Below are 8,949 nucleotides of genomic sequence, written 5' to 3'. Positions count from 1 at the left end.
AATTCATAAATTTTCACCAATAAATTTCATCACATTTCTAGCTCTAATACATCATTCTAACACATTATTATCCAATACACATTTTCAAATTGAGCTCTCTAACATTACAATTCATCAAATCAAAGTTTAGGGTTCAATAATCCAATCTCATGAATCAACCAATCAAAACGTGTAGAACTTACACAAATGTTAGGCAATGGACTCCTCCTACACATACTCCACCATTGGAGCATTCCCAAGCTCCATGAACACAAAATTCCACAAGTGAGCCGCGGCCTTTGAGGGGGAAGATCTCAAAATCTAACCTCTTTCACAGTTCAAGGATAGCACCAATGGCTTTGGAAGGCAATTTCCAACAAAAATCAAGTCAAACTTTGTTGGATTTGGTGCTTGGATGAGTGGTTAATGGAGAGAAGAAAATTTTTCATGGAGAAGGGGGGAGAGGGGCTGGAGCTCGGGTTTGGGGAGAGAGAAGGAAGTGAGGAGATGATGAATAGTGGAGAGGATGAGGTGGCTTAAGTGAAATGTGAGTGGGTGGGCCCCGCGCGATTTAAAATTCATCTGAATTTCCCTCCGATTTCCACTAAACGTTCATAAATTCAAAACCTATTTAGAAACTCTAATTTTTGACATTAACTGTTCTCCTTTAATTATGCTTGATCAGATGAATCCGAAGTTTTCCGGTCGTTCGGAGAAAACACTGTTTTAAGCTATTGCGCGCGCCGTTGGCACGCTTGCCCAAACTGACTTAATTCCATCAAATATTATCAGAAATCATATTTCCTAGTTTTATAGACCATTTATAACTCATATTTGAAACCTAGAGCTCAATATTCAACTGGCACATTTTACGATGCAATCGTACCGCGGTATTTTTACCCGGTAAAAATACTATTCACTGATTTTTCTGAAACTTGCCTATCCACTCCATTTTTCGTTCTGAATCCATTTCTAGGGTTATTTTTACCATCTGAGACCTTCTACTCAATTTTTATCTTCCTAGGGTTGTGTGTTGGCAATTTACCGTTTTGTCCTTTCTTTGTATTCTTGCCTAATCTTTAGGATTTTCACTAATCCATCACTTAATTGCTCACTTAATATTTTAATTACTTGATTTAAAATTGTGAGGTGTTATACATGACACCCCTCATTAGGGCACCACCCCCTCCATTTCTGATCAGCCTCCTTCCTCTCTCTCTCTCTCTCCAAGTTTCAAATTTTGAAAACTCTCCCACTTCTCTATAAGATTTCTTCACCTAGATCTCTCCAAACCACCAAACTTCCTTCACAAAGATTGTTCCCCTCACTCTTCTCTTCACAACCATACCATTTTCATGGTGTGAATCAAAAATTTTGTGTCCCTTATCATCCCAAACAGCCACGATTTTGTGAAGAGCAAAGGCTATGGAGTTGTGTTCTTGAGCTCTCTTGAAGAACCACATTTTCTTACTTGTTTCCTTTTATTTTTGGGTAAGTGTTCTTGATTTTTTCATGAAAAAACTCATCTTTTCTTCTTGTGTTCTTGAGCCTAACTCATGAGCATGTTCATGAAGGTTTGTTCTTGCTTAAATGAGGGTTCTTGGTGGAAAAAGGTGGAGCCTTGAGATAAAAGAGGAAGCTTGAAGATGTAAGTCTTCATTTGATAAATATGAACCAAAAAGTCTCTCTTTTTCTTGTGTGTGTGCCACGATTTTGTTATGTATTGGAGGAATATTATTTAAAAAAATTTAATGCAATGGTTTGATAATGATCCTTAAGGGTGGGTGTGTTTTGAACCATGGAATGATGGATTGAATGACTAAAGGTGCCACATTTGCACCTTTGAGTGATGTTCATGTAAAAAGATGACTATAAACCCTAATATGGACTATGTATGATTCAGCCAAGTCAAGGATAGATAGAGTTTGATGACAAAAAATGTGTTTAAGTTGTTAAGTATCGAAAAATGATTACAAAGATTAACTAGGTGAGTTAACTCTAAGTAAAACTCACTAATCATGATTAATAATGGCTAAAAACCTTAATTAACATAGCTCATCAAATCTGCCCCATAAAGTATATAAGGGTTTAGCCGTGTTAAAATTAAGAAGATGATGAATTAGGGGATTAATTAAGGGTAGGGATTAATTAACAAAAGTAATTAAGGATTTGACTCTAAAATTGGACTAAAGTAGGATTTAGTAGGGGTGTTCGCGGTCTGGATTGGATCGGTTTTGGAAGCAAAAATCATCCGATCTAATCCCTTCGGTTTGATCGTGTAATCAACCATTCGGTTTGAATTTTTTTCAAATCTGATCTGATCCAATCCAATTTTTTTCTGTTTGGATTGGATCGGTTTTCGGTTTTTTGAAAATCCTAAAATTTATTTCATGATTATTGTGCAAATAACATCTTTTGTATATATTGACTTTGTAATTTTATTTTTTTTAAATATAAAAGCATCATTAAACAATAATGTAGTTTTTCCCTTTTTGGCAATGAGATATGAAACTCTACACAAATTAAATTTTGTTAATGAGATGTGACTAGGCTTTTTCTTGAGTTTAGTTGATGGGTTAATGAGTCTTTGGTTTAGATATTTTTGGGCTATAATTGGGGAAAAACCCAAGTAGGTAGAGGGAAATTAATATATTGGATCGGTTTGGATTGGATCGGTTTTCATGGACCAATCCGAAAACTGATCCAATCCAATTAAAATTTCGGTTTTTTTCGATTTTCGATTTTCGATTTTTTGGTTTTCGGTTATCGGTTTTTCGGTTCGGTTATTGCGGTTTGAATCGGTTTGGATCGGTTGATGAACACCCCTAGGATTTAGGTACACTAATTAAGTAATTAGTAAAATTTAAGTATCATGACATAATGGGACTAAGGAGATTTCATAATGTGTCTTAATAATAGAAAAATCCAAGAATTAAGGTGAATAAGGATTTACAATCAAAAGTAATTAAGGTTTGTTAAGTAAACACATTTAAGGCTAAGTAACCAGTTTTTAGGCGAAATTGGGGAAGCATATCTCCCTCCAAAGAGGTCATATAGGGCTATTCCTTATATCAAATTGAAACTTGATATGTTAGCTATCTGGTGTAAAAATTTGGTATCAATTGAAGATGTATTCCATTCTGTATGTTCGTTTGAGTGAGGACTGCACAGGGAGGCCATATGCAGGGGCTGTGCATGACTGCAACTTCCACGAATTGTTTCTCCCTCTGTGCTTACTCAAATTAGGCTCATAATTTGTCGAATTAAAGATAAAGGAGTCTAGTTATCTACATAAAAATTTGAGAGTTTTTGGTCTAGTATATTTTCCATAATCGCAGAAATGGTAAAGAATTTTTAGGGCCCTGTTCGGAGTTGGAAAACTTTTGCTTGTCCAACTTTAAATGGTTATAACCGGAGCTAGGAAACTCCAAATGAGGCATGTGATACTTTGTTGGAAAGGTAATTGAGTCTAGATTAACATACTAAAAGATGAGAATTTTATAACAAGTGAGTTGCTCTTAGTGACTGAAAAACAGAGGCATGTAAAGTTATGGAAAAACCGTAAAAGGGATATTTAAGCTAAGTGGGCTTAGGGAAAACCTTATTAACTTATAATAATCATATATATGGCTTGGATGAGTTGAAAATAATCTAAGTTACCTAAGTGAGCCTTGCATGTGATTCTAAGCTATGTAAGTAATTGAAGATTAAGGTGGCTTGTAATAAAGCACTAAAATATGTAATAAGTAATAATTGGTCTAGACTTGTAATGGGCATATTATTGGCATATGAATATGAAAAATGGAATCATTAAATGATTAAGTCGTGAATATGAATTGATTAATTAATATGTAATTAATGATGTGAATAGTTCCTACTCTAGGTGTGCCTAGAGAACCGTGCACTTGAGGATTTTGTTGGAGCATACGTATACTATTGGAGTGTGGGCTTGTGCTAAGCTCCCTGAGGTAAGCCCCGAGTTCTAGTTGACTCCTCTCTCTTGTGGCCCCACCATGATGGTGGGGATTATGGTTGTATTGTATGAAAGTATATGATATGATGTATATGTGCATTCATTCACATTCATATAGATGTTATATGATCTTGATGTTATGATGATGCACTGATGATATATGTTATGAGGATCCTGGCCAGTGATTATGGTATGTAGGATGCCTATGACTTGACTTTGGGGGCTGTATCATACAGATGTTGTGTTGACTGTCTATGGCTTGACCCTGGAAGTTACACAGGTGTAACCGTCTATGGCTTTGACCCTGAGGTTACACAAGGATGATATGATGATGCTATGTTTATGCTGTATATCTGTATTATATGCTTTATATCTGACTTGTCATGCAGGAAGTGGGCTCAGGGGTTAGAGGATCCTCTATGAACCTTGAGCTTACTGAGATGTGGTTATCTCACCCCGTTTGGGGACATTATTTCAGGTACTAGAGTAGTGGCGATGCTTCTACGGGCAAGGCCCCACATTGGATTAGTTGATGATGCAGCTGATGATTTTATGTTATGATTAAACTTGATGTTGGCATGTAGACTTGTTACCATGCTTAATTATTTTATGGAGATTATTATATGGATTTATTTAGGCTCATGATTGTATCCTTAGAGCCATGGATAATTTACTGATGCTTTTATACTTTAAATTAATATAGACTTGATGCATGTATTCAGTTAATTTAGTATGGAGCCTTATTGTTTGTATTGACTCATTGAGGGGATTGCAGTCTGTGTGTGACTTACAAGCTATCTGTTTAAATTATTGTATCAATTAGGTTATCTGTATGTATGGGACCATATTCCCAGTTATCCGAAATACAACTATTATGCTGTCTGTGAGACTCCGTCAAGAATGACACTTGATGTCATATCTTGATGGTCAATGGCCACTAATACTGGCTCATGGGATTAATTAGTAGATGTATGTTTAGATTTATGCTTTCGCAGTATCTAACGTGAACGTTTTAGAAATGTTTTCAGAAAATGTTTTGGAAAAAGTTTATTCGTATTTTTACGAGACGTTTTATTAATCTTTAAATAAAATCTTCCGCTGTGTACGCTATAATATCATGATGTTAACAACCGGAGTACTACGGGATGTTACACTAAACACATTACCTAGGGTTACGTGTTTGACGAATTACCATTTTACCATTTTTTCGTATTTTGATTTTAAATTCAGGATTTTCACTCATCCTACCCGTTAATCCACATTTTAATATATAACTATATGTTTTAGAAATACAAGTATTATAGACAGACTTTAAAATAATCTTTTAAAATCCTAATCGAATACCACGTGACTTTTTTTCAATCCTTTAAAATCCTAATTGAATACCAACGGATTTTTTTGTCAAAAAATAATCCATTAAAATTCTTTGAAATTCCAATCTAGTACACTCCCTTAGAGAAAGAAGAAAGAGTTGATGAAGAACTAGACGAGGAAATACATATATTTTTTTGTTGGCTCTTGTAATTTTGAATGTTTGTTAAAAATTCATATGATTATTTAAAACCTTATAAATCAATATTGTCCTTTCAAATCTTATAAAATCTATTAAAATACTTTAAAATTCAATCTTATAAAATATTAATTGTAAAAAAGTCTTTAAAGTCACTACAATTCTAGATAATCTTTTAAAATCTATAAAAAAAAAGTTATCTCAAAATAATCTTTTAAAATTCTAATCCAATACACCCCTTAAATATATGTTTGGTTAAGATCATTTTTAAAAATTTTGCCATAGATGCAGAAAATATTTTCCCAAAAAATAATGGGTGCGTTTTTTCTCCTTTTACTACGAAGAAAATTTTCTGCAACAAACTATTACAACTATGTACTACGGATAATACATAGTTATAATTATAAAATTATTTGCTCAGTTCTCAAATATTGTCAGCTAATATGACAGAAAAAGAAAAAATAATTTTATCACTTCTCAACTAGTGTGTGATGGTAAATGCAATTGGATTCTCAGGTGGCATCTGGCTTTTATGGAAGGATGATTTTTTTAAAGTCTCAATAATAGAGAAGTCTAGTCAGTTTATCCATGTTTCTTGTTCGGTTGGCCAGGGGAATACTTTTTTCCTCACAGTGGTCTATGCTAATCCTAGAGAGGAGAACTGGGAGGATCTCTGGCTAGACCTAAGGAGAATTAGTGGTAGCATGCTGGGACCTTGGGCCATGATGGGAGATTTCAATGAGATAGCTTCAATAAAAGAGAAAAAGGGGGAGCTCCTGTGAACCTTGCTAGATGTCATAAATTTTCCTCTTTACTAAATGATTGCAACATGTTAAACCTTGGCTGTAGAAGCTCAACTTCCACCTGGAAAAGACCTAAGTGTCTTCATCTTGATAGAATCTTCAGGAGGCTGGACTGTATTTGTGCAAATGCAGCTTGGAGAACATCATTTGGGGAAGCTCATGTTAAATCCCTACCTCAGCTTAATTCCGACCACAATCCTCTTTTTCTATTTCTCTTCCCTAAGGAAAAAGATTGGAAAGAGAGACCTTTCAGATTTGAGGTGGCTTGGCAGGACCATTGCACCTTTCCCCACTTTCTAAACTTTGTCTGGAATCCTCATCTTAAGATCTCCCATAGCCTGAGCAATCTGATTTCTCCCCTCATATCCTGGAACAAAAGAGTCTTTGGTTGTATCCATGTGAGAAAAGAGTACATTCTTAATAAGATTCAGGATAATCAAAACAACATCACCAACCAGCCGGATTATGTTCAATCTGAATTAGATATAGCCCTTCAGGATGAGCTTAACCAAGTGATGGAGCAGGAAGAAGCCCTATGGTTTCAAAAGGCCAGGTGTAAATGGATTGAAGATGGTGATCGCAATACTAGATACTATCATACTACCACAATCATCAGAAGAGCCAGAAATAAAATCCTTGAACTCAAGAATGATGAGGGGCTGTTTGTGAGAGAAGAAGATAATCTTCTTTTGCTCATTCACTCTTTTTTTAACAAGTTATTTGCAGAAGAAGATGAGTGTAGACCGTGGGAAGCTACTAGAAACAACCGGCTTGTTCTTGATGAAGTTGAGATAGCTGCCCTTCAGGAACCCATTTCTGATTCTATAATTAAAGAGGCATATTTCTCTATGGATGCTCTAAAAGCTCCTGGTCCTGACGGATTCCCAGCTTTTTTATTCCAAAAAAATTGGGAAATTATGAAGAACCAAGTTACTAATTGTGTGAAGCAGATTTGGAGTATGCCTTCGGAAGTTAGAGATCTAAACAAAACCTTCCTAGTTCTCATTCCTAAGCTGGCCAAACCAGAAAAAATTTCTCAGTTCCGGCCAATTGCCCTATGTTCAGTGTTGTACAAAGGAATTAGCAAGATCATTGTGGGGAAGTTGAAGCATCTGCTAAATAAACTCATTTCTCCCCAACAAGTCAGCTTTGTTCCTATTAGGCAGATTCAGGACAATATTGTTATAGCCCATGAAATGGTCCATTCTATGAGTAAGATGAAAGGAAAAGGGGTTTTCTCACGATCAAGATAGACCTAGAAAAAGCCTACGATAGAATGTCTTGGAATTTCATTCATAAAGATCCTGAGATAAACATTATGGAGTCCTTGGTGAACCTAATTATGCACTGCATTTCTTCAACAGAATTGGAAATTCTTTGGAATAGTTCTAAGGCTGTAGTATTTCCCCGAGCAGAGGTCTAAGACAAGGAGACCCTATATCTCACTACATCTTTGTCATTTGCATGGAGAAACTCACTCACTTAATTGCTGACTCCGTGGAAAAAAAAGATTGGAAGCCAATGACAGTTGGTAAAGGTGGTCCAATTATCTCTCATCTTCTTTTTGCTGATGATTTGTTGTTGTTTGGAGAAGCCAATATTGATCAGATCAAGACAATTATGGGCTGCCTTGATAAGTTTGGTAACATGTCGAGTCAAAAAGTGAGCTATCTTAAATCAAATATATTTTTCTCCAAAAATGTTCCCACTGAAGTTGCCAATGCTATTGTGGAGTTTAGTGGCTTTGCGCTCACAAAAAATTTATAGAATGAAGCATGGCAGAATCAACAAACTGCACTACGGGGAAATTATAGACAGAGTTAATTCTAGACTTCAAGGCTGGAAAAAATAGTGTCTTTCTATGGCAGGGAGAGTTACGTTGGCTAAATCTGTCATATCAGCTATTCCCATGTTCTATATGCAAAATAGCATCCATGCCTATAGGTGTTTGTGAAGAGATTGAAAATCTTCAAAGGAATTTCATATGGGGTGACTCTATCGGCCAAAGAAAGAATCATGCTATTGGATGGGAGCAACTTAAGCTTCCAAAAAATCAGGGTGGCTTAGGGATTATTAACCTAAGAAAGCAGAATGAAGCCTTCCTTCAGAAGTGTGCTTGGAATCTTGCTCAATCTCCATCCCAACTTTGGGTGTAGGTGCTTATAGCTAAATATGGGAGGAAAAAGGATTTACTAAAAGAAGTGGTTTGTAAACCGTATGACTCTCATTTGTGGAAAATTCTTTGTAAGATCTGGCCAGATATGTTGGGCAATACAATTTGGCAAATTGGTAACGGGGGGAAGATTGATTTTTGGAAGGACAATTGGGTTGGTATCAGGCCTAATCTCCTCTCTATTGCTCATAATCCTCTTATAGCTGATTTTGCATATTATAAGATTAATCACAGAGTTTTTCTAGATGGGAATGGCTGCAATGTGCAGTACTTGTGGAATCATTTTGACCAGAATTTCGTGAACAAAATCCTTGCAATACCGCATCCTAAAGAAGAAGCTGGTGAAGACTTAATTACTTGGAAGAATTGGAATCCGGGTCAGTCTATTGTAAAACTCGCATATTGTAACCGGTTGAGCTCAAATACAGCTCCTTCCAACAGTTGCTGGGATAGAATCTAGAGCTGGAAAGGTAAAGAAAGATTGAAATTTCTTATGTGGAAAATGTATCAT

This window comes from Gastrolobium bilobum, unplaced genomic scaffold (assembly GCF_033153095.1).
Source record: "Gastrolobium bilobum isolate Gb01-03AN ecotype WA unplaced genomic scaffold, APGP_CSIRO_Gbil_v1 utg13973, whole genome shotgun sequence".
In the NCBI taxonomy this organism is placed as follows: Eukaryota; Viridiplantae; Streptophyta; class Magnoliopsida; order Fabales; family Fabaceae; genus Gastrolobium; species Gastrolobium bilobum.
The sequence above is the reverse complement of the archived record's forward strand: the minus strand, read 5'-3'. Positions refer to the sequence as shown.